At 45.7% G+C, this 27,300-nt stretch overlaps 1 protein-coding gene across 1 annotated transcript in view; it reads right to left on the bottom strand.

Annotated features, from left to right (window-relative positions):
* The window catches only part of BASP1 (brain abundant membrane attached signal protein 1), a 56,084-nt gene extending 34,613 nt beyond the window's left edge, over window positions 1-21,471 (bottom strand). Inside the window, exon 1 of the mRNA XM_049648265.1 lies at window positions 21,388-21,471. The gene's annotated coding sequence lies outside the window, so the exon portion shown is untranslated. The remainder of the gene's footprint in view (window positions 1-21,387) is intronic.
* Between the last annotated feature and the right edge of the window lie 5,829 nt (window positions 21,472-27,300).

Raw genomic sequence — 27,300 nt, forward strand, 5'->3', positions numbered from 1 at the left:
GCCACACATATCTGCAATCCTAACAGGGCCTTAATGAGGATCAGCCTTGCGTCGCAAGGCCTTGGAAGGGAGACAAATGAAGCTATAATTTAGATGGATAGCCTGGGCTGTCTTAACATGCCCTTCGGGACACCAATGCCCATCCCAAGAGGCGTGTGGGGTCAACAGCTATCACCAAATATACGGCCTTCTGTTACATGTACCAACACTGACCTATCTATGTGGACCCTGAATTTGGTGGCTTCAAAAAGCGTTTATCAAGAGAAAATGAGAGGACTTATCATGCATGCCATACCTTCTTCCGGAAAGAGCTAAAGGCAATGTGTGATATTCAGACAAGTATCGATGGGTTACCCGGGTAAGGGGTTGCATGGTTTTATCCACCAACACATTTGTATATTCTGTTGGATGAAGACAACTTCACTGGCTTCTTTTAAAAAAAAAAAATTTTTTTTAAGTTTATTTTTGAAGAGAGAATGGGCACAAGTGGGGTAAGGGCAGAGAGAGAGAGGGAGAGAGAGAGAATCCCAAGCAGGCTCCACAACGTCAGTTACGGCACCCGACGCAGGGCTCAAATGGACAAACCGTGCGATCCTGACCTGAGCTGAAACCAAGAGTCAGACACGTAACTGACTGAGCCACCCAGGTTCCCCTTCCTCGGCTTCTTCTATGGCTAAGACAGCAAGCACCAAACCCAGTCCTCCTTTCCTAGGCATTTATCAGAACTGGACAGTCCTCATTTCAGCGGAAACATACTTAAAAGTTTACCAAAGATAACCGAAGTCCAACAGAAAGCTGGTGATGAAGAGTTTACGCTCCAACAGAAATTTCCACATACTCTTCGAGAAGTCACTGTCACAGCAATATGTGAATGCAGTTCATAATGAGTCATGTTTCCATCGCAATATCGTGTATGCCACACTTCAGATATTCATCAGAAATGGCCAACAGTTCCTGGTGCTAGAAAAGAGGATGACAAACTGGAGACAGTGTGAGGCAGGCAGAGAGATGGCAGGGGCGAAGAGGAAAAGGTGAGCCGAGATCGGATAGGAAATGGCTGTGACTCCCCTCCGGCACATTCCGAGGAGACCACGTGGGGGCCAGGCAGGCATTTTTAACTCCTCGCTTTCAAGGGTGCCATAGAAACCCCTGACCACAGAGCATCAAATGCTCAACACAGAATCTTAAAAGGTTTCTGCGCACCGTTCTGAAGCCTGACATTCATGTCCATTAACACCTAACCACACGTTTCATCAAATAAACATCAAATTATTCCCAAGATAAACATCGGTAGGTGTTAGTTGAAAGGGAAAGATGGGAGGCTCCAGCGTCTTCAGTTGCTTTGAAGTTTTATTTTGGCTTCCATAAAAACCTGGAGAGCCAGCTAGGTAAATCAAGTTGGTTGAAAACAGTGATCACTTTTCCTGTATAAGAAAGTTGGAACATGGAGAAGAACCAAATGAATGTTAAGATTTTATGGAGAAGGAAAAGTCCGGTGCTGTTTTTAAAAAAAAAAAAAAAAAAAAAAAAGATTTCAATAAAGAGAAAAAAGAAAGGCACCTAGACCATAGACCATAGAATACGTATAATCACAAAAAAATTTTAAGTCAAAAACCAAATAAAGTGTCAACGGAAGCACCCAACTGCAAAGACAAGGACCCCCCACAAATAAGCATTTACGTAACTAAACAGTCTCTTCTCACACACACATCGTGTTGTGCATGGGTTTGGAGACACGCATGCTGACTTTAGAAAGTAACACCAGGGGACACCTAGCAAGAGTTAAGTGACAGAATCCTCACTGAAATACTTCCTTCCCCCAGGTCCACACCTGTGACGTCCGCAAGTTCAACCACAGGCTTCGGCAGTTTTCCTTCTCCATAACGAAAGCTATCCAAGTCACCAATGTTAAGACCTTTAGTTTTAATTCAGAAAACCCTTCCAGATGAGCTCACGGAAGGTTCTTCGTGTCCATAATCAGACAGCCTTGTCAGTCTTTGTTACAACACTTCCGATGCAGAATACTTGGGTGTTTACTGCAGTGTGGGCTGGGAGATTCCATGAACAAACTTTCAAGGTACACAGAAAAATTTCAGCTTTTGAAGATTTCAGGGGAACTACATGTAACACAGCAGTTTTTCTGATTCACAGAATTGTGATTTATTTATATCAAGACGGGGTGTTACGGATTTTTCTTAAAATATGATCTAATTAAAAGTATGCATTATTCACCACATTTGAACTACTACTCAACTTTTACATATCGGAGTCTGTGAAGACTTAATATAAATCTTTAATTCCTATTATTTTTTTTTTTTAATAATGACATGAAAATTAAACCTGTAAGACAGAATCTATTTCAGAGTATATTCAGGAGTCATAAGAAGTCATTTTTGCTTTTCTTCCCCAAGGCAGAATAATCCCAAGGATTAATACATTGATTCACATGGAGGAAATACTCTGGACCACCTACTGTCTGAAGCTCTAGGAAAACCACAAGTAAGCAGACAGGGCTCCCACGTCCTGTGAAGTTGAGAAATAATCACTTGTCAATCAGCCATTAGAGATTACAAGGTAGTAAAAATCAGACTGGAAACTAAAGGCTTGAGGAATGAGAAAATAATTGGTTACCAACCTACGTTTGGTTGCCCTACGTTTGTTAAGATATAAAAAAAAAAAAAAATCACGTTCAAGAGTCTCAGCTACTTCTGTAAACTATTGGCAACTTAGGAGTCAAGAGAAAGCAACACATTAGGGCAAAAGGGCCTAGATATGGAGGGAAATATCATTCTTATAACAAAACATTAACGGAAAAATGATCTGATGTGAACAGCACTGCAAACTTACCCAATCCACGAAGAAACTCTGGAAATTAACATTTTCCAAAGTAGATGTTATCAAAACAAAAGGTTTTCTTTGTGTAGAGATACCCCTTCTCATCATATGCCACATGTAATTTCAGAGTCATTTTCGATGCGGTCCCCCCCCCCCCCAACTTGTGTTCCTAGAGATCACATCTCTCTCTGGAACGAAGGACAAACAGCACTTATACTCTGGATTCAAGAAGTTAGCATCGCCAGAATACAGATTTGCTGGGTCCTACGAACCAGCGTGAGTTTTTCTTAGAATCTTGAACGTGGGAGCAACAGTAGTCCTTCCCTCATTCTCTCAAGAGGACTATCCTGTCCCTGCTGCAAGGCTGGCAGGAGAGGGCACCTGCTGGGGACATTTCCCCAAGAGGTCCTTCAGTGACCGTATGCTAGAGATATAAAGTATATTCTTCCTGTGTTTTAAGAACTATTTTTGGAAGGCTTTTCCTTCCATTTTTAATCCTTAAAATACTTTGTTTTTGATGGGAATGTAAGATATCTGAACGTCTTCTCTATCTGGTAATTAAGACCTTTAAATGAAACAAAATCAATCCCGAAATTCATATTCTCAAAAGTGATAGTCACATAACTCGTTAAATGGTAACCAATCGAGCCCAGAATATCTCACGTGGTGTGGTCAGGTGAAGGAGGTGGGTCAAGTGACATACAGTAGGACAGAGAAAGGACAGAAGTAATGACCGAGGGGTGCCTGGGTGGCTCAGTCAAGTTAAGCGTCCGACTTTTGATTTTGGCTCAGGTCATGATCCCAGGGTTCATGGGTTCAAGGCCCACAGTGGGCTGTGCTGACAGCACATTCTCATTCTCATTCTCATTGTCTCTCTCTGTCTCTCTGTCTCTCTCTCTCTCGCTCTAATAAATAAATAAATAAATAAATATTTTTTAAAAAAGTAATGATTCATCCATGTAGTTAATTTAATGGCTATCTTCTGGCCAGTGTCTCTACCCCCCACATCTACAGACCAACACTTGTCTCATTCTAATTACTGGTGCACCTCTTTGCCTTCATCAACTGTGAGCTCCTTAAAGGAAGGAAACCGGTCTTTGCATCTCCCAGCTCATCCAATAAACAAACATTAATCCTGCAAGAGTTTAATGTGGTTTTGCCTTTTCCCACGTTGCATTTGACAGAGCAGAAAAATCCCACACGGGCTGCTCATCTGGACTGCCGTTAAAAAGCTTGGTCTTGGGGCGCCTGGGTGGCTCAGTAAGTTGAGTGTCCGGCCTCCACTCAGGTCACGGTCTCACGGTTTGGGAGTTCGAGCCCCACGTTGGGCTCTGTGCCCGGAGCCTGCTTCGGATTCTGTGTGTGTCTCTCTCTCCTTCTGCCCCTCCCCCACTCCTGCTCTCTCTCTCTCTCTCTCTCTCTCTCTCCTTCAAAAATAAACAGCCATTAAAAAAAAAATTAAATAAAGGATAAATTCATCGCAAAAGCAATAGCTATATCTTTTAGCTGCATTGTTTTCTTCTTTTTTTTTACTTCTGGCTGCAAATATGTGAGGGTACATCACGTGCATCTGCCCCAGTAACATATTTATAAAACAGAAATAGGACAATCTTCACAACTGAAGAGGGGGAGGCGAGGCCTATACCCACAACAGCAGAAGACTGAGGGCCACATGCATGTTCCCTGGAGTTCAAAGACTTGATGGAATCCAAACATCTATAGCAATACTGCTGACTTCCTTCACTCGGGTCACATCAGAGGGTTTGAGAAAAAATACAGGATGAAAAATATCATCTAGTAAACTGACTGGAAATACACATCAAAAGGCGTATCGATCATCCAGTCTGTGTCGTAAATTCCTGCCCCACCATCCCTACGCTGTCATTCCAGCTAATTACATATTCCAAGGACAGAACCTGCAACCTGGCCTGGGCTTCCCAAGAGAACGTGAAGTTCGGGAGACTTAACAGTGTGCATCAGATAAAAAAGTACCCGCAAAGAGTTGGCCCTGCTCTTTCTGGTCTGCTAACCGATTTAAATCAAACTGGCTCGACCCTATGAGCTAGAGCTGTCCTCTCCCTGTCCCTGATGGCTGGCTCCTTTAGATGGATAAGGAGTGCCGTTCTGTACGCAGGGGTGAGGGGCGTTACGGGGAGGAGCTCACAGCTGCAGACAATGCTGCTGGCTGATCCATAACCTGAATTTATTTAAAATGAGACCATTCTCGGGGCGCCTGGGTGGCTCAGTGGGTTAAGCATCCGACTCTGGATTTCAGCTCAGGTCATGATCTCAGGGTCATGGGATCCAGCCCTGCGATGGGCTCCACACTAAGCTTGGAACTTGCTTCTGATTCTTTCTCTCTCTCTCTCTCTCTCCCTCCCTCTCCCTCTCTCTGCCCCTCCGCTGCATGCATACGAGCTCGTGCCCTCTCTCTCTCTCTCTCTCTCTCTCTCTCTCAAAAACAGAAGTTTAAAATGAGATAATTTCAAGATGAAATACTGATCTCATAGTATAAGTAGCAAGTGTTTAGGGTGTAAATCATGTAGGTGATACGTCTCCTCTCCCAGCTCAGCTCACAAATGTAGGCAACAAAGACAGTCATCAACTCAACGGTAACTACACTTTTAGTATGTTAGAAAAAAACCTATTACAATAAAAATTTTGCAAGTAAAATATCAATATCTAGGAACATTTTTAGAATGAGCAAATTGTATTGTCAGATAGTTGCCTGAAACCCTGCATCATTGTTCCCTAAATACAGTTTGCTTTGGAAATCCATTTTGCGTCGTTATAAAAAACTACAAACATTGTCTTTTAATTTAGTGAGAGTCCCATGAAGAAGAGTCAGTTTTAGGAAACTAGACACAGATCCGTGAGAGATCTCAGACTTGACAGGAGGGTTTTTAACTCTCTAACCATCTCAGTTCAAAGTAAAGCATGACGCTCAGGGAGGAGACAGTGACAGTTGAACGCTGGCCATCGAGGAGTGTATGAAATGAGGAGAGAGGGGGAGTAAATCACAAATGCTGTCTTAATTGTGTACCCCCAACCCCTAAAGGAAACACCATGATGTTGGCTAAAGGTTCTTTGCCAGCTGGTTCCTGGACGTGAAGGTAAAATAATTAACATTCTGGCATATGCCTTATGGCCCTGAAACATGCCCGTCTGTGCATCTGGCCCTTTACTGGACCACAGGTTCTGAGCTAGAAACTGACATCCAATGATGAATGAAGCAAGGTCCTCGCTTGGCAGAATGCACGCGTTAGAATGAGTAGTTACAGCACAGAACCAGGGCTAAACTCATTTTTATTTGTTATCGTCAACTAATGTGTAAAGATTTAAAACTGCACGCTCCTCTGGGGGCCTAACACATGACACTTCCCAAAGGCGGTTATGAAAATGGATTAGTCAAGCTGTTCAATAATGATGGATCCACTGCAAACCCTCGATATTCAGTGACTTGGAGGAAGGGATGAGAAATGTACCTGTAATGAGCCCCAGCTTCCACTCACTGTGGTTTATTTCTGAAAAGATTCCATAACAGAATACTATTTGTTTCCCACAAATAACACAGTTTCATTCTTCCTCGGAGGCTCTACCTAGGGAGGAAGCTTAGATGCACAAGCCATTAGGACTAATTATTCGTAATGTCTCAGGGCTTTAGAACAATTACTACTAAAGTTACTGCCTGGAAACAGAATAATTACACTAATTGGAGTTCATCAGATATTCATCTTCATAGTAAGCACAACAGATGAGGGGAAATTTACAGTGTCCATAAATGGAAGTCATTTCAACTACCAAAGGTGATTTTCAGAAGACACGGGCCCTCCATATAATGTACGGTAGGCAACCTCGTCCACTGCACAAATGCGGAGGGCTAGGTTATGTATCAGAACTGTCACAGAGCACTGGTATGGGTCAACAAAACCAGTACACTCCCGCCTTCTGGTCTTTTCATCTAGAGGGGTGGAAACATGAAATAATGCCCTCAGTTTTGATAAATGCAAAAATACAAAAATGCTAAGGGCTGCAAGAGGTGTGGGGACAGACAGGAAAGGCATCTCTGTGAAAGTGGTAACTGAAGACTACTTGGGCGGTGGGAGAAAGTATATTCCAGGCAGAAGGAACAGCAAGCCAGGGCCTGCACACAGCACTAAGAGAACGGAAAGGCGGGCCATGTGGCTGGAGAACAGAGGGTAGATGAGAGAGGACGAAGGAGTTTAAACGGGAAACTAGGGCAGGAACTTGCAGATCAGTAGGATTTTCATATTTTATTGTCGGTGGACCAGAAAATCATGATATAAAGTCTTAGGCAGAGGGATGTCATGCTCAGATATACAAGAGTATTTAGGGCGGTAATCAAGGAGAGGGATAGAAGCTTCTATGAGGTTCATGGCTTAGAGTAGAGGGCGATGAACATAGTGAGATAACGACAAGGTACACCGGTCACCAGAAAGAGCCCAGTTTTCCAGAATGAGTGGAAAAAGGTGATGCTGACCAAGAAAGTGAGCCACTAAATGCGAACCGTGGACATTAGCTTGAAAATAAATGTTGCATAGGGACGCCTGCGTGGCTCAGTTGGTTAAGTGGCCAACTTCGGCTCAGGTCATGATCTCGCACTCCGTGAGTTCGAGCCCTGCATCGGGCTCTGTGCTGACAGCTCAGAATCTGGAGCCTGCTTCTGTTTCTGTGTCTCCCTCTCTCTCTGCCCCTCCCCCATTCGCACTCTGTCTCTCTCTCTGCCTTTCAAAAATGAATACATGTTAAAAAAAATTAAAAAAAAAAGAAAATAGATGTTGCATATTAAAATCAAAAATTCTATTACTTACAGCAATTTTATGCAGAAAGTAATTTACCACTTATAATCCTTTATAAAAATATTAAATAGTACCAACTCTCAATTATTTTAGGACCTGTGGTTTATCTGGTGTAGGAAAACTGAACTGTTATACTCAATTTAGTGGTGGATCAACGAGGTAGTATTTTATTGCTGCCGTTAACACAACATGACGTGACCTGAAAGCTGAAACAGAAAAGGCGGTAGTTGAACTACTTGATGGGACACCCTCAAAAGTTGCAAAATTGGTTTTTCAGAAAGAGTCTCTCAAAAGCGTTAAGCATAGGCATATACCCACAGGCACATGTGTTGACAATGCCCCTCAGGAAAATCCCTTAAGTATCACTACTTGTTTTATTGCTTGGAGAGACCCCGAAATGTATTAGGCTTGATGTCTGCAGTCATCAAAGACGTCATATGATTCCTGACACTTGCTACTTTCCATTCCCCAGCGTCCCACTATAAGGCAAACTTTCCAGCAAAACTCTAATGGCCCCGCCCACACTTGCCTTTGTTAAAACTCCCATCTCCTAAGGTCTCCATCCATCAAAACCTGCCCCTTGGTGACACTGTGTGTGGTGAATTCCTACCAATAAGCCTTGATGCTAGTGGGGGATTTTCAACTAGCCTAGGCATCCCGTCTACTCTTTCGTCTAGAACAAGGTCTCTGCCATTGCCACTGTTGGTAGATTTTATAAAGTGGGGGGGGGGGGGGGGGGGGGGGGTGGGGGGAGATCATGGGAGGGGCAGAGGGAGAGAGAGTCCCAACCAGGCTCCGTGCTCAGCCTGGAGCCTGACGAGGAGCTTGATCCCACAATGCTGGGCTTAGGACCTGAGCCAAAATCGAGAGTTGGATGCTCAACTGACAGAGCCACCCAGGTGCCCTCAGGATTGGCAGATTTTAAAGAGGGCCTTCGGAAAATAACTCTGTCTTCACCTACTCGACACTAGCTAGTTCTTCACACCGTACTCACTAAGTAAATCTTTCTCTCACTCCCTTTGTTCACGGTCTTGTAATATTTGGGTATGTGGCTACCCAAATGGGAAAGCCTTCGGGCAGAGGGAAAGAAACAGAATATAATGCTAGAATGAAAACCGGGCTTCACCACGTATTGATGCTTACTGGTGGACGGCAACTGCCTAGAGACTGTGTTGAGAGGGATTCCAAGGCCTCTCGTACCCGTGTCCGTCATGAGTACAACAGAGGGAACAGTACCTGCACGCACTCTTGGCCATCCCCCGTACAAGGGAGCCACAGAAACCTGACTCTGAATCTCATACCAGGCTTGATCGTTTCCAGTGATGTGAATCCTGGGGAAATTAACTTCTCTGCATCTCATATCAAATGGAGGCACTTATGTTTGCCCCACGTGGATTGGTGGGGACCAAGCCAGGGGCTCAAGTACCATTGATTCTCTCCACTCTCTTCTTGGGGGCAGGGACAAGTGAAAAACCTTTTTGCCCAGGACTTTCCAAAGTTCCTCACTATAAACCACCTTTCCTAACATCAAGCATGAGTTGTTAGGGGACGAATTGTGTTCCCACAAAATGCACACGTTGAAGCCCTGACCTCCAGTACCTGAAAACGTGACTATGTTCGGAGACGGGGCCCTTAAAGGGGTCATTATATGAAAATGAGGCCATTAGGGTGGGCCTTGTGCTTACAGATCAGGAAGAGACGTCAGGGATGGCTGTGTGCACAGATACGAGACCACATGAGGACACAGCAAGAAGGTGGCTGGCTATCTGCAAGCCAAGGAGAGACTTCAGAAGTAACCAAACATGCCTTCGAGCCTCCATAGTTGGTCTTATCCTTCGAGCCTCCATAGTTATGAGAAAATCAATTTCTGTTGTTAAAGCCATGCAGTCCGCGGTATTGTGTAATGGCAGCCCGAGCAGACCAAGACGGGAACGAGGCATTGGTGTCTTCCACCGCTTCTATTACTACACATTTGTTTCCCCACCTGTCCTGTCCCTTCTCTTCCTCCTCTCATGCACTATTGCCCTCCCCCCAACACTAGGAGGAAGCAGCGGGGCTCAAGGACAAGAGGTCACTGACCGTTGACCTACAAGACAGTTTCGCGTACTTTTTGTACAAGGGGAATCCAGACACTCCCAGAAACAGAAAGGAGCGGTGTTCCCCTCTCTCCAACCGGAAACATGGCTGCCAAACGACCGTACAGAAACTCCAAGTACAGTCATGGCCTCCTTTTCGGAAGCACTTTACAAACTTCAAGATTTAACAAGTTAACGCCACTGCCCACAGTGCCACCCCCACGCCCTCAAGATTGGACTGTTTAATTAGGTAGGGAGATAGTTCAATATGTTCTCAGTATCAGATTTAGATGCAAATGCCAATTAAACCTCGCACTAACCACTGTGCCTTCCGGTGTTCTAAAACATTTGTGTCAGCAGTTGGGTCATTTCTCTGCCAGGTAAACTATGCAAACAGTGGCTAACATGCCAGGGCCTGCTGGGTTTGCCACGCTCCGTGCAGCTGATGTGAACACTGTCTAAATGCCCTAAGGGTTTGGGTTGGGTTTTACAGATCTATCTCCCCCAGGTTACACCCTCTTCCAATAGGAATCATGCCCTGCTCAAAACTGGCTTGAGCTTTTTTGACTCCCCTTAGAAACAGCAGCAACATTTTTTTGCAATATTACATCATTCTGGACTCCTTTGCCCTTTATCTGAGATTCTTGGCTACCTCACTAGGCCGAAAGCCCAGCCAATGGGGATCAATACAAGCAAGGGGACTGCAAATAGTAGCTCCTGGACTGAAGAAGGCAAGTTAAAGGGGAGGCACGAGTCCATTTGTCCTGATTTGCCAACCGCTCCCTTGAACGATTACCTGTTCTCCTTAACCCTGTTGTAGTATTTGTTGCTGGAAGCAAGGATACAGTCAGAGACTGTGTTACTATTCGCTGCACTAAAGTTCAAAGTGCACCAAAGTGATAGCTTGTAAGCAGGAAGGGATCATCAACAGGGTTGTTTCGGTGACGGGGGGGGGGCAATGTGAAGCCTACTGACATTTAGATACACTTTTTTTTAAAAAAATCACCTTTTGTTACATCCGCTGCACCCAGAATTAGTAGAAAGTTGAATGTAAGATCTTAGCAATATTCAAGAGAACTCTTTTCCCACTGAGTTTATTCCACTTAAAACTACCACTCTTACCTTAGTGAAATCATGGGTTATAATTCCACTGTATAGTTACTTCTCTCTTCGTGGTGGCCAGTTGGGGTCTCCTAAGATGACCACCCACCCAGGAGACTTTAGGACAGATGAAATCAAACCTAAGCTCTCTGCCTGATAGAAACAAAACTAGTTAGAATCAAAAGGGTGAAAGGGAATGGAGCGAGCCAAGTTTTTGACTCTTGCACCCAGGAGACCTTCAGCAAGACTTTCCGTTCATTAGTCAGCCATTGGATTGGATGAGGGAGAAGAGGAACATTCAGATGTGAGTCACGTGAAGAAACACACACCTGGGAAACCATTCCTAATCACGTATTAACAACCCGGTGGCGAATATTGCTACAAACACCTGTTACTAAAACCAAACACTGGAAATTCTAGAACGAGGTTTCCAAAGTCCAGTTGGGTGAGCCCTGGGAATTCAAGTCTTGAGGTCTCAACAAAAGATCACCAGGGTTACTGAGGAAACCCTGGGTGCTACAGTAAACCTCCAGTCAACAGGGTGTTATTCACTGAGGTTAGGAGATCACGAGAAGCCCCAGAAGCTATTGTCACCACCAACTGCTGAGATTCTTTCTTTTTTTCCTTAGGAAAATGGGTCATTCAGAGATTCCAGACCACCTTACTTAACCATATTATGTCTTCAGTAAATTCCCAAGTGGTCCCGTCACCTTATCCTACCTTCCTGATGAAATAAATGCAGGATAAAGGAGGAAAGAAAGCGATCTCCCCCCTTCCCACCTACAGATCACGGATTTCTCTAGATTGTTCTTTCCCATAATCATCTCAAATATGCCTGAGACAAATACAGACGCTGTTAATCTGTACTGACACAGCTGAGAACATAGGTAAAGGTCAAAGACAGCAAACATTCCTCCAGCCCCTACTGTTTTCAGGACAAGCTCAGAGAAGCTTATGACAGTACAAAGACACAAGACCTTTCTTCTAAACATCCTTAAGAAATAGTGATGTTCTTACAGTTGCTACCTGGTTGCTGTTGCTTTCCTTTTTGATACATTATTTCCCCCAATTAGATTTGTTACTGCTTAACTTGGCTGTTGAATTAGTCTCTGTGGTAATGGTGGTTTAAAGACCTGTCAACAGGTAATCAAAATCACTTTGCCAAGCAATCCAGGAAACTTGTAATTTAGAAAGCTCAACCAGGAAAGGCTGTTCTCTACCATCTATCTCTTCATAACCTTCAAGAAGAAATTTTAATTTGGATTTATTTGAGGACCAGGTTTCTGACCTACAGAACTGTAAGAATTAAAAGCCGTCTAAAAACTGTGAAGTCACTTATTTACTGCAGGCTTCCCTGGAGAAATATAAACTCATCAGGCTCATTCTCCACTTACTGAAATGTCCAAATAGATCATTTTAAATATGAAATGAAAACCGTATCTCACCAAAACTAAGCTTACTGGTTTCTCCGCGTGCAAACGCACATACACCATTTACACTGCTCAAATAAGTTTTCAAGTCTGGCCAAAGTGTTTTCACAACCTCAGTACTTAATTACATTCCACTTTCAATGACTGCTGCAGAAACTTGCCGCGCTTTGAAATCCTCTAAATCGGCCCAAACACTGTTAATGGTGATTCTAAAGAAAAAAGATGAAACCTCCTGCTTTATGCAGCTCTCAAACCAATAAGCCAGATAACACTAGTAATCAGCATGAAGGCTGCTGTCCATCCGTTCTCCACAGCACTGCTCCCTGGAGCTTCCAAGAGACTCCTGAGTGAGTCTTCCTAGCGCACAATGCTTGACTGTTCCACTCGCTCTGCAGCCCCCAAATTAGTGCAGAGCCAACTGGCTTTCTCCTCAAAGGAAACAAAATACCCCCAACCCTGCACCACTGCTCATTTCAGGAGGAAAACGCAGATACGACACCAACATTTCATTTTATGAGTAAAGTTATTTTAATGCATGCCATAAATGCTTTGGCATGTGAAGGAAGTCACGTCCCATAATGCAAGAAGAGAGAGAAGTTGAGGGGGAAAGATGGCACGTGGAGAAAGCAGGTGGTACCTGAAGACAAGGGGCTCACGTGGTCTGTTGAAGGCGGAAGAGGTTCCTTCTGCAGAGGAGGGGAGAGAGGGCAGCAGCGAGAGACATACAGGATGCAGAGAACATTTTCACAAAATGGTACCAGGTTAAAAGCATGGCAGGAATTTAAGTTGCAGACATTGAGTAAGAGTTTGACTCAATTCCACATAAGGGAGAGGCGGCAGGAGTGAGGCTTTATTGGGAAATAACCTGGTTTTCCACTCGGCCACTAACCAGCTCATGAGACCTTGAGTAAGCCACTGACTTTTCTAAGATCCTCTCGAGTTCCAAAATAAGTGTGTTTGGTCATGAGCTTTCAAACCTTCTGTTGGAATGACACAAGTTATTTACAGAAGACTGAGGTTGTGGTCAGGATGGTATTTAAAAGCAGCCACCAATTTTCTGTAAATGAATCCTGCCTGGAGGCAGAATGAAAATGGGTTGGCAACGTTAGGACTTGAGTTTGTCTCTAATGGGGCAACCGACAACACAGCAGGAAGGGGGTCGAGTAGCATCGCTGATTAGCACCACGAAGGTAGGATTACAGGTAAGGTATCTGAGTGATTACTTTCACTTGTGAAGGGCAATGAGGAAAGTGAAGGGGCCAACCAAAGCCACATTCATTTAGAGCCCTCATTAGGGCCAGTTGCCATCCCCCTCCCCCTCCTCCCCCTTCCCCGCCCCCTCGAAAAGGATGGCTTGAGGATATCAGTCCGTATTCACTAGGATAAGAAGCACTTCTAATCTACAGATCGCTTAAGGCATTACTGATTAAAACATTTATTCCACATTGTATCTCTATGATAAACATCTTTTCATTGAAGAACTTAGTACAACTCTATATGAACACTGAAGATATTAATATGTTAGAAGGCTACCCATGTTATCCCATGTCCATTGGACATAAGATAAAATGGCCAAGGCTTATGGGAAATACAGTGTAGTGCTGGACAGCAGAACAGGGTCATCAGACGTGGATTTGGAATATAGGACTTCCTATTAGCTCTATAATCTTTTTTCTTTTTTAATGTTTATTTATTTTTGAAAGAGAGCATGAGTGGGAGAGAGGGGAGAGAGGGGGACAGAGGATCCGAAGCGGGCCCCGCACTGACAGCAGAGAGCCCCATTCAGGGCTCGAACTCATGAACTGTGACATAGGACCGGCACCGAAAATCGGCTGTTCAACCGACTGAGCCACCCAGGTGTCCCTAGCTCTGCAATCATATGTGTATTATTCAACCCTCCATTTTTCGTTTATTCATAGGCAAAATGCATCCTACAATTTGTCTGAGGGGATAAAATTCAGTTAGAGTATAGGATGTACAAGAAATATTCACAAATGTCCAATCTCATCCTGTAGCGTCTCTAAATTAAACCAAAACAAATCAAAACAAGCCTTCACAGAGGCAAGTTTTCAAAAGCTACAACACCCATATCCAAAACCTCTTGGTAAAGTAAAATATAATTTCCCTCCTAAATCCGTAAGATTCAAAAAGCTGTTTAAAAAAAAAAAAAAAAAAAAAAAAAAAAGCTATTTAGAAAAGGATTTAACCAAAATGGAAATGACTTTACCTTCACCCAACAGGAAAACTCAGTCTCCAGAAGGTAAAACACAAATCACCTTGGGCAGATCTCTGAATTAAATGCCTAAAAGGTTCAAACTGAATCTAGGACCGACCCATCAAACCCAAATATCTGAAACTCCAAAGAACTTCCTTTTTTGTTTTTAAGAAGCCAGGCTGACTAAGGTGTCTACGGGGATAATTACATAATTTGGTCAACAGGTAACAATACCTTTACAGTCCCGCATAATTGAAGCTTCAGTTTTACTCCTGGCAACGGGGTGGTGGGGATGTGGTTAAGTGTATACCTTAGAATTTTAAATATCGAGATTGGTTTATACTAATCTTAGTACCAATGATTAAGACGCTCCTTTCAACTGCAAACGAAGGCGTCTTGATTCAGGACACAACAAAACCGCGTGCCTTCAGGAATCTGAATGAATTATGTCTATTCCCCAGGTGATAGTTTTGCCCTGATCTGAACATATCAAAAGAGTAAGCCTTTCTCTGAAGGTCTCTGAAATCCCAAGGACTTTCTTTCCCCTCCCCCCCCCCATTTTAATACCAGTTGTGGAGGCTGGGGTTGTGTTGATTTACCCACTCTGGGCTTTTGAAACCAGTTAAGTGTCCTGGCAACATGTTCAAGGATCATAGCTATACCTGGAGGATGTTTCTTTTTTTTTTTTTAACGTTTATTTATTTTTGAGACAGAGAGAGACACAGCATGAATGGGGGAGGGGCAGAGAGAGAGGGAAACACAGAATCGGAAGGAGGCTCCAGGCTCTGAGCCATCAGCCCAGAGCCCGACGCGGGGCTCAAACTCATGGACCGCGAGATCGTGACCTGAGCCGAAGTCGGACGCTTAACCGACTGAGCCACCCAGGCGCCCCAACCTGGAGGATGTTTCTAAACCACGTATTTCTGTGTTCTACCAACTCCTGTCCAAGGCGCCACCGTCAGCTTGTTTTGCGATGATGGCCTCTTTGAAACAAGCGTGTAAGTCACTAACACAGGGCATGAAGTAAAGAAACCTGGTTCTTTCACCACTTTATGGTGAATGTGCTTTACAAAGACTTGCAGAAGCGCCTCGGTGGCTGAGTTGGTTAAGTGCCCGACTCTTGATTTCAGCTCAGGTCATGACCTCACAGTTCCTGAGTTCGAGCCACGCTGGGGCTGTGCAATGACAGTGTGGAGCCTGCTTGAGATTCTCTCTCTCTCTCTCTCTCTCTCACTGCCTTCCTCCCCCACTCATGCTATCTAAATAAATAAATAAAACGGATTTTAAAAAAAGACATGCAGAATATGTGAGGCCGTGTTGTAAGTGTCTGACAATTTCACTTAATCCTTACAAAAACTCTAGATTGTAATCCCCACTTTAGAGATTGAGGCACAGAAGCGAAGCAATTTGCCAAAGGCCACACAGCTCGTAAAACGGTTGAGGCAAGATTCTTCAGCCAGGGAATCTGGCCCCGAAGTCCAAATCTACCACACCTAGCCCTCCAAATCATGCTTTTCTAAATACCATAGTCCCTACACAAGGTACAAACAATGGCTGAAATCTATTTATTTCAAAGAGAAGTTTAAAAAACACACCAGTGAAACCCAGTCCTTTCTAAAATGAAGGGGAAAAGTCAATCCAGAAACAAGTTCACAAAATGTTTAAGCGATAAGAAGGAAATATTGTGTAAATGCTCTGCCTGCCCCACTAAACACCATTTTTCTCTATTATCTTGAGAGGTTTCCTTATGCCCTGGGCCCCTGTTTGTGCTTGCAGATGGTTTCTATTTCTAAATCTCTAAAGCTTTCAGGAATTTATTCCTAGACTTTGAAACCTGCCCACTTGCAAACCTCCCCTCACCAAAGGCCTTGGCAAGTCAAAAAACTCTCTACTGCCTTTGGAAAGCCTGATTTTTAAAGCTATTTAAGTTCTCAGGTTGCAGAAGAAGGAAAAGGCACTATGAGTCTCTGTGTCCATGCCACCCCATTCCCGACTTCCAGAGGGAAAGACAGAATGCGGTTTAATCAATGTCAAGGCTTGTGTCTTCTCATATTTACACTTTAACTGTATCCTGGTAAGAATTTGATTCTATGTGGTCACCTCTTACTCTTGATAAGGTTCGCTGGACAATTTTCTCATAGGACACTTACCTAGATGTCTGTCTTTAATAGTGGCGTAGGGAATGGTATTTAGGAAAAACCTTCCTTTGGCTGGCTGGGAGCTTCTGTGGTTTTAGAACTACCCCTGTATTTTCTCAAAAGAATTTAAATGCCACCTCTTGAGTTATATAAGCAGCCATGGGAAATTCAATGAGCGTGGCTACCCTGGCTTAATTCAATCCACTTTGGGGCAAATTCCCAGGGTCTCATTAAATCTCAAATATGTACATGTATGAAGACAGTAGCTGGGAATTATGATATTTGAGCAAGTTTGAAATTGAAATATCCAATTTCTAACTGAATACACTGAACCCCTCAGGTCTTGATTAATCAGCATGGAACAAAAATACAGCTCAATATACAGAAATTAATTAGGGATGTTAATTAACTGTGTTGAAACTGCAGACTGAGAGGTCAAGAAGCCACAAAGAGCCAGCCACCGTGCCTGTGCGCTTTTCAGACTTACGTGTGGCCCTTATTATGGCAAGAAAAATAAGAATTATTATCCCAATTTCACAATTGAAGAAAGTGAAATTCAGAGAGGCTTGAATAATTTGCCCACAGTGGTTTAACCAGTGTCTAGAGATTTTTCAAACCCAGTTACTTTCCGCTGTGTCTTAGGAAGCCTCCCCAAAATGCACTATTTTCTCTTAATAAATAAATAAATAAATAAATAAATAAATAACAATTCTGACTATTCACAACCTCAAAGCTATCTCCTGATTATGTATCTACCATAATTAAGCCAAAGAGTAAAGTTCATGTTGTATGGGGTTATCTACAGAACTGGGATAAATGGAAAGGATCCAGTTGAGTCGAGAAAACTTGATGAGATGAGAGATTCTGCACCCAATTTCCCAAGAACTTCAACTTGTCTATATACTCAGTTTTCCCTTAGCAGTTACCTGGCTTCCAGTTCACCAGCTAAAACGATCATGAAGAAGATGTTAACCTTTTGATAAAGAAAGTGTAAAATGAGCAGGTCAACTACACGGAAGAAAGAGGAAGGCCCAAGCGAATCAGAGCATTTCTTTCAACAGAATCAGACACCAAAAGCAATTACTTCTGACACACAAGAGTTGACAGGCCTTTGGGGGATATTTTTCAAAACCAAATTGTACAAGAGATCAGAAAAAGAAGACAGAACAAGTTTACAAATCCTTTATTTAGTAAGCATTGTTTATTACAACTTTTAATGTTCACTAATGCTCCTTGTGAGTTCTTAAGCCTGTAAATGAACACCTCAATTTAAGATGTTCAATGCAATCCATTAGTTTTACCCTGCTAGGCACTGGGAATGGGCTTCTTCGGACACTAGCTAGGCTCCCCCTTTTACCTACGTATTTAGAAAGACCAAAAATGGATCATTTTCCAAACGTCAGTATGAAGCACTGTACAATAACTAAACTAGTTTAGTTTCATATCATTAATAAGATTTTATTTTATAGCACGTGTACATATATATACATATGTGTATATGTGTATGTGTGTGTATATGCGTATACACATGTGCATATACCGGACACCTCAACTGCTTTAAAAATTAGGTTTGGATTTTGCAAGTTTTTGCAAAACGACAGTGAATAACACAGGCATCCATTTTACAGTGACCAAATCTCCCCCAAACGTAGTAAGTTTTTCATACTCTCCTTATCGTGACCGTGGAATAAAAACGGTTTTTAAATTGTTCTTAGTGTGAATTTGTTTTCAAAAACACAAAAGCCAAAGAGAACAAACACATCACATCTTAGACTATAACATGGTTTGTTCTGGTAAATCCAGTAAGATTAGAAAGATGCCTCCAAGGACAGAGTGGAAGCCCTCAGGGCTCTCGCAGTGGACATTCAAATTAGAGTGACCCAGCAGGAGAGAAGGTTCTCCCCAGCATGCATAATGAGAGGATGAGCAAAGTTAAAGACAAAAATGCCACTGTCTGATATGGTTATTGTTGGCGCATTTTGTCCAAAGGCCCATTAGCTCCTTTTCTCCACCTGCTAAGGACTGCCAAAAAAACTAGCCGGATAAAAGAATAAGGTAACTGATTATTTTTTCAAATTCAGCTTAAAAATGATCTCGCTGAAAAACCCATGACTCACTGAATTGGGGGCATACTGGAATACACTTGCTATCAAATCCCATCTATATTCTAACTCACCTCTCCCTCAAAAACATAACCTTAAGTAAAAAAGAAAAGGAAAAAAAAAAAAAAGATAGCCCTCTAAACCATAATAAGCTGCTCAATACTAAAGACTAGAGACAGAGTACCAGGCCTATCAAGCACACACCCTCATCTATTAAACGTGGTCAATATCAATATCCTTTTATTAAAAGGAACAAAAGAGAAGACTTCCATTTTCCTGCCACATGCTGTCCTATCAGGGTGTACTAAGAATACTTAAACATAAATTCTTTTAAGTATAACGGGCTATTGCAAAAATACAGTATTTAGTTATTTTATATCCATAAGTCACCTTTTGGATGGTAGAATAAAGAAGCCCAAAAAGAAATCTAAATGACCATAATCTGGTTATTACATCATCCTTAAGAAAATCAGCACCTAAGGTATATGTATCATGGCTTCTGCTGGAAATTGACCAAAAAAAAAAAAAAAAAAAAAAAAAAAGGAAGCGTTATGAATTCAATCGACCATCTTCACCCCTGCAGCCCCAGTAGCCTTCTTCCTTCTTCCTGCCCTATCAGTGATCTGCATCTCTGTGGGGTTGGCCTTTTGGGGTCCCTAGTAAAACAATGAGGCAGGAATCAAGAGAAAACACAGGGTTAGGATTCTGACAAGGTAACCATTTTCTCTGCCTTGGGTTTTGTAGGCCATCTTGTTCCTATAAACGCCAGAATGTCTTAATTTCTCCCAAGTAGTGACACTAGGGGCAGATAGCCACTGTTAGTTTTGAGGCCAATGTCCCTTAATGAAAGGACCAGCAGCAAAAAGCTGTCAAATGGTTAATTGATGCAAATCGAGGGCCACCATCACTGCGGTGCAATATGTTGCAGAAAAGAGAACAATGGACAGTACTAGAAAGGAAAAGAGCAGTATTCGGTCATTAAAACATTTAATCCACAGTTTGCTCTCATCACCAAGGATAATCTTTACTTTTCGTCAACTGAGATCACTAAGAAAGCAAAAGATGAAAGATAACCTGGAAAAGAAGAAACATACACACAGAGGGGATAAAAGAAAAACTGTCATTTGGGTCCAAGGATTTCACGCAACATTTAGGGCAAACGCCTTTGTTCCTCGGCTTCGGAAGGCAGTGGGTGGGTGGGTGGGTGATGGAGAGATCAGATGGGGCTGCCGGGGCCCTCCACACCCTGCTCTCCGGCGCATGCGCGAGGCCAAGACAAAGGAATAGGTAATTACAGTCCCGATTCATTCATTTTGCCCGCAGTACCAAGGATCTGCTAGCCCTGGCTGGAATCCCGGGGAGGCCGATCCACACCCCTACAGCAAAACGACCACCTCGATGCTACTGTTGGATTTTAACCCGCGAGGTAGTGGCCTCGAGGGAGATCGAGGTGTGTCAACCCCGTTCAAAGGCACTAAAATTGCACCCCTGAGCGCTGTGCTGATTTCAGCAGGGTGAAAATTACACAGGCACAGGCTGTCCAAGGAGTTCGTTTCAAGGCGGAAATGTCTCTGGGGAAGCAGATAAGGAGCTCAGCCGAGCATTCGATGAATATTCATGAAAGAATGCGGTTTGTAGCCGCGCGCTGTGTGTGCGGTCGCATCCAGGGACTCCGCAATTTTTTTTTTATTTGTCGGGGGAGGGGGAGGGGGGGCGTGGGGACGGAGACAGGAACCGGGCGTCGGTTTCAGCGTTAGCGCTTTCGGCAAGACCTGCTGAACCCCAAACCTCGGCTCACAGCGGAGCCGGGCCGTGGGGGGACCGCGCGCTGTCAGGTCCGCGCTCACACTCTCCCGGCCCGGGCCGCGAGGGTGGAGGCGAGGCGCCCCGGGCATCTCTGCACCGAAGCCTCGCAAAAATATAAAATGCTCCGAGATGGCCCACAGGTTAGCGGGAAGGCAGTTCGGCCACGTCCGAGGCGGGGGGGGGCTTTGATCCGCTCAGAGGTGCTTCGGCGGGCACGTTGTCGTGTGAACCTCGCATTCCTTGGCCACCGCAGGCCAGGATTCAGGAGTCCCCCGGGGTCAAAGAAACCCATTTGCTGAACCAAAGAGCCACCTCCTTCCTTGGGATCACACCAGATCCCCGTGTTCTTTCTCCCCCTACTCCCGCCCCACCCCACCCCCACCCTCCATCTTTCGCTGCTGCGCCCCTCTCTCCCAGCGCTCCCTCCCGGGCTGCGACTGGTTCCGATGACAGATACGCTCCCTTCCGCCCCACAAAACCGTCTCCTCGGGACTCGGTGCGTTTAGAGGGTTTCCCATTAGGCAATTTCCTCCTTCACGAGCAGCTGGCTCCCGCTCGCTACCCACCCCGCATCTCCCGTCTACCAGACTCGCCACCCCCGCACCTTCCCACCCCGCGAGAGGCTGAAGCCACCCACTTCGGGGGGCCCCCCCATCACCCCACAGCCCCGAAGTGCGACGGGAACCTCGCGGAGGGTCCCCCGCGTTGGGCGCCGTCTAACGAGGCCCGCGGCGCCCCACGCCCCCGGCCGCGGCGCCGAGAGAACAAAGGGCCTCGAGGTGGGGCGGGGGCGAACGGAGGCCCCCGGGCTGCCGGCGCCCCGGGTCCGCGGGGGCGGCGGGGCCGCCGGGGCGCGCCTCCTTACCGGCTCTGGGTGCCTGTGCCGGCCCTGGGTGAGCGCGGTGCCGCCGAGGGGCCCGGGTCGCAGGCGTCGTCCGGCCGGTGCCTGGCCGCTGGCGGAGGCTCTCTCCCCGGCTCGACGGCGGAGCCCGGAGCGAGGAGCGAGTTGGAGCGCTGCCGCCGCCGCCGTCGCCGCTGCCGCTACTGCCGCCGCCGCCGCCGCTGCAGCCTCTGCATTTCTCGCGCTCGCGCTCCCCCTCCCCTTCCTGCCCAGCGCCCTCCCCCGGCGCGTCCGCCCGCCCAGCCTCCCTCCTCCCGCGTACCCCGCCCGCTTCCCTCCCCTCCCTTCCCCTCCATCCCAGGCCCCGCCCGCCTCCCCTCACCTCCCCTCCACCCCGTCCCCTCCCCGCGTCCCGGTGGTCCCCTTTCCCCTTCTCCTCCCCTCCATCCCGCTGTCCCTCCTGCCAGTCTCCATCTGCCCTGCACGCGGGCTTCCCACTCCCTCCCCACCTCCCTCACCCTACCCTACCCTCCTCTCCTTTGCCGCCCCCCCCCCCCCAACTACCACACCCCGCGCCGCCTCCCCTCCCCCGCCGCGCCGGGGCTGTCTGCGAGCACCTCTCTCTCTCTTCTCCTCTTTTCTCTCTCTCGGTCTCTCTCAGTCCTTTGGAATGGGTGGATAGGAAGTGCTCGGGCTCTCGCTCAGACTTCAGGGGCTGCGTGGCGGTGGTGAATGACGCCCCCTGCCACCTGCTACCCTTCTCAGCACCCCAATCCCGCTCGCGCGCGACGTCCGCCTGGGATTCCGATACCTGGACGGGCAGTGAGGTTGGGGGTGACCTGCCGAACCCCCTCAGCCCATCGAGACAGAGGTCCTCGGGGTTGAGGGAGGCTGCCAACGGCAGGCAAGTCCGGGCGGCGCCCCCCCCCCGAGGACCGGGCGCGCTGGGCGAGGCGGCTCCTTCGCACGCTGGGCTGAGCCCGGAGCTCCGCGGCTGGGGACTAGCGACGCCGCCGAGGTCCGCCTTGGAGGGGGGGTTGGGCAGCGTCGTCCCTGCGACCGTGCTCTCGGGACTTGGGAGAGGAAGGAGAAAGGACAAGAGCCCGAGGGAAGGAACCGTCGGTGTTTCATGTCTGTTCTTTAAAAGAGGCAACCAGTTCTCGGGAAGACTGGGTTAGCCGAGGCAACCGGTGCAGTGCTGCCTAGAAGCGCACAGGTCAAAGCCACGGCCAAGCCGTGTCGGGGTGCCCTGAGGCACCGCCACTTTCACACCGGGACATAAAATAACCACCAGCGTGGGGAGGTATGCCCACCTTGCTTATCTGTTGGCCAGAAGCAAATGCAAAACATAACGGGACAACGCTTACAACCGCAGCTCTTTCATTAGACAAAAGCCAATTTTACCTTCCCGCAACCATCCGAACCTTTGGAACTTTTATTTGCGGCATTTTGGCGCCCTCTGGCTGTGCTCGGATTGCTTTCACGTTTGCCCACCTCCCGGTAGAGCGAAGGATGGAGCTGGGAGTTGTCCTTGAAGGTGGATCTGCCCTCCTGACCCGCGCCTGGATTTGGGGGTTGGGTTGTCCTCCAAAATCGAGGCGACAAAATGCAACCATATCTTCAAAGGGAGGACGCCAAAGGCAAGTGCATCTGCATTCAACTGGGGAAAGGTAAGTCCGGGTAACAAGGAAAAAACTTGTTAGAACTTAACTATATTTAAATTAAGCAGGGTGTCAATATCAACCCAATTCTATAGGTCGCTGGAGGCTATGCAGGTAACCGCTAGACAACCGTACTGCACAGGTAGTTACGGTTCATACGCGGCCACAACAGATAAAACGCGTGCAAGCTGGAAATGTTCGCATTTTAACCAAAGGGCGGTAAGAAAAAGTGGCGATTTTGTTTCTAAGTGGTTTTTTTTCCTTGCTTTCCTTTTTTTTCTTTTTCTTTTTTTCTTTTTTTCTTGCCATTGAAGTGAAATAGCAAAGAAGTAACTATAGTTCAAGAACGGGGTGGAGCGGATTACAACTAGGGTTGCCTCCAAAGCATTTTATATATTTGAACATTTATGTTCAATAATTGAGTATGTTCAACCTATGCCCCTTATTCCAGAACATCATCTGTGAGGCCGTATGCAGGGTTTCTCAACCTCCTGTTTGAGATGGGTAATTTTTTGTTTTGGATGGGGGACAGGGCTGTCCTGTGCTCTATTGGATGTTTAGCATTATTGCTGGCCTCTACCCACTAGTTACCAGTAGTGAGTGCACACACACACACACACACACACACCCTCTACCACCACCACCAACATACCATCAGTTGTGACAACCAAAAATGTCTCCAGATGTCTCCAAACGTCCCCTGGGAGGCAAAAGTCACTCCAGGTTGAAAACTGTGTGGCCATCAAATTTCAAGTCCTCTTAAGCAAGCCTCTAAGTTTTCACTTTATCGAATCCGATGAGCACTTGCATTTTACACTCAAGGCATTTGCTGAATGTATTTGTTAAGACATCTGAATAGTTATTTCATTAACATTCAGTTTTAACTCTGTGATCTTTCAGACATGTAAATAAGTCATCTGAAAATTAGTAAATATATGTTCCTATTGTGTTTGCATGAGAGGCCTCTGAATGTTACCTTCTTTCTGTTTTCTCTTTTTCCAATTTTTCCCAAAATAGACAACGCAGAAAATAACATTTGTTACCGTCAGTGCTTCTAGCTAAATTTTCATGATGGGGAAAAAACAAGCCTTTCAAAGGTGCGATTGGAGAAAAGATCACAGGTTGCCATAGAAATGGGAGGCAAAGGGGCACCTGGGTGGCTCAGTGGGTTAAGCATCTGACTCTTGAATTAAGCTCAGGTCATGATCTCACTGTACATGGGATGGAGCCCCGAGTCGGGCTCTGTGCTGACGAGTAGAGCCTGCTTGGGATTCTCTCTCCCTCTCCCTCTGTCCCTCCTCCCCTTGTGCATGCTGTCTCTCAAAATAAATAAATGAACATTAAAAGAAAAAAAAAAAAAGAAACAGGAGGCAAAAACGTACGCCAATGAGACTTTGGGTCTCCTCAATTTTGTCTTCCATTAAATCCAATTTGTTGATGTTTTTAGTTTGATTTTTAGTTGTTCATCTCCCATCTTAACATTTTTAGGGTGCATGCACTTGAAAACGTTTTCAAAACACACGCTTCAGGAAGCTCTGGAGTTTAGAAAACTCTTGTGGATGTCACTCGCTGCTTCGATTATAAACGAATGGATTTGGAGGCATATGTTAAAAGCACGTTTTATGACAAATTTAATTACCTGCCAGCATTACACTCGTGAAAACCAGCTTTACTCTCCAAATGGAGTGAATATCTTTTTAATAAACAAAGCTGAACTTCCCGGGGTTGTAAAATGAATCCTAGTGTCGTTTTCAATTGCCTGCATAATTTGCTTCAGTGAAGCATCGCCTGCATCATGAAATTACTCATCCAAAAGATAAATTATTCAGCGACAACTGATTTTTCCTAAAAGACTTACCAAAGAATTGCTTGCAGTGTAATGGACACATTGCCACCGAAATTACTAGTCCGTTTCCAAGAGCCTCAATGCGAGCTCAGCTTTTTCAACTGTATCTAGTGTGTCAATTGAGGCATCTCCGATTGATTAGTATACAGACCTCATCTCACCTCCAAACCTCACCCACAGCTCCTCGCCCTGGACCCCCAAATCTCCACCTCCCCAGGCCTGACATCGTCCTCGCTTCCCCTTCCTTTTCTCTGGAATAGTAAAAAGGATTAAGGTCCCAAATACGATGTGAACCCAGATGAGTGAAGCAAAAGCATGCTGACAGCCAGGCCTGTCACACCAGCCGCCTTTGCTTGACATCTTTTTGGCTAGCTCCTGTCCAAGGCCACGTGTTAACCCAGAGCCTTGGAGGAGAACCACGCGGAGAATTCGATAAATTCAGCTCTACTCATTAAGCTATTGAACAGATAACCGAATTGCGGCAGGTGTTCACAAGGCCTGATCTACAAATTCCAGGCCAAAGGCCAGACAGAGCCAGATCCCATATGACATATGAAAGTGTTACAGCTTCCCCCCACCCTGAAGTATATTTGTGACTTAAAAAAAAAAATGAATGCTTATTTATTTTTGGGAGAGAGACAGAGAGAGAGCACAAGCCGGGGAGGGCAGAGAGAGAGGGAGACACAGAATCTGAAGCAGGCTCCAGGCTCCGAGCTGTCAGCACCGAGCCCGAAGGCGGAGCTCGAACTCACGAACTGTGAGATCGTGACCCGAGCTGGAGTCGGACGCTTAACTGACCGAGCCACCCAGGCGCCCCAGTGTCGTTATGATTTTCGATCAAAGGAAAATATTGAAATCGGTACATTTATTTCGTCTTTCTCCCTGCCTCACTTCCCCCAGCCTGCGATTATCACCACCTCAGCATTCACAGATCCAAGTGAAAAGACTTCCTTTGTTCCAATCGGTGGCTCTCAGGCAGGTACTCTTTGACTTCCCAGAGCACAGCCTGCAACACCTAGAAGCATTTGGGGAAAGAAGATAGAAGTGGGGGGGGGGAGTGCTACTGGCATCTAATGGGTAAAAATGAGCATTGCTGCTAAGCATCCTTCAGCACACGCAGAACAGCCCTGCAGTCAGCAATTATCCAGTCTAAAATGCCCATAATAATGAGGTTGAGAAACCTTGGTGTAAAAGCGCATGAAGTCGGGAAAGATTTGTTTTGAGAGCACGTGCTGCCAGGGGAAGTGCCTCTTGCCGTGTGTGTGGTTCAGGGTGTCTCGCAGGCAGTGGGTCTGGAGCTGTAAAATTCTGCTCTTAGCAGGGGCCCTGAGCCCTTCACCGACCCCCTTCCTTGACTATGACATGAGTCTGAGCGGTGACTTCAAGAGCGGAGCCAAAGATTGACATCAGGGATTTTTGAATTCCACCCTCTGTTACTACCTGCCGAGTAACTGGAAGAGAAACAGCTTAGCCTCCCTTCCCAATTTCAGTTTCCTCTTTGTGTCCTGTAAAACGATAGCCGGGAAACCTGAGCAACCCTGGATGTGCTAACAAAGCATGGGACTCCGAGTGGAAGGAGCAAGCCGGCCTCGGCAAGACGCTAGGAACATGTTTGCCCAGGAGAAAAAGCAGGGCAAAACAACAACAGCAAAAAACAATCTCATACTCTGCCCGAACAGTTCCCCTTTTCAACTCCCTTCTCCCTTTCTTTCACTGTAATTTCCGCACCTCCCCGTCCCCCGCCACATTGGCCCCCAAATACTTTTCTACTCACCAGCATTTTCTATTAAGGAAATACATCAAACCAGTGATAAAGGGTGTGTGCCTCACTCACCAGCGAGGGCTTTTTCTAGCCGGTGCCTACCCGTTCCTATAGCCTTGAGGCCTGGGATTAAACACAGGGACCTCGAGTCTTAGAAAAACAGCCCTTAATTCTTTGGCTGCCCTTCCGCCCAAATCGCCTGTTAAACCCTTCAAAGAACAAGTTGCTTTTAAATGACATAAAGAATGTCGTAGAACAATTATTCGCATGGCTCCACTTTTGAATAAATGAGACTGAAGAGGTTCTGGTGTTAAATAACACGAGCTTGAAGTCTCGCCCATTCCTTGTTGCTACCTGCCTTTACTCTCAGATCAGCCCCTACCGGTAATTAAAATATTTTTGCTTTAACTTCGAAGCCAGGAATGGTGCCCAAAATAAATTGCTAAGTGCAACAGTAAATTGCCAAACAGAATGCAGAGGACGAACATTTTTTTGTTATAAATTAATTAAGGGATGCTGCCTCCCCTGCCTCTCCAAGCACAAATGCTGCCCAAATTCCAATATCTAGCCAACTCTGCTCTTTGGACACACACCCTAAGACCCCCAAATAGACGCCATGACCCTCCCGTGTCTGAAGCCCAGGAATCTCCTACTCAGATAAGGTCAGC

Source organism: Panthera uncia, assembly GCF_023721935.1.
Source record: "Panthera uncia isolate 11264 chromosome A1 unlocalized genomic scaffold, Puncia_PCG_1.0 HiC_scaffold_17, whole genome shotgun sequence".
NCBI classification, from domain to species: Eukaryota; Metazoa; Chordata; class Mammalia; order Carnivora; family Felidae; genus Panthera; species Panthera uncia.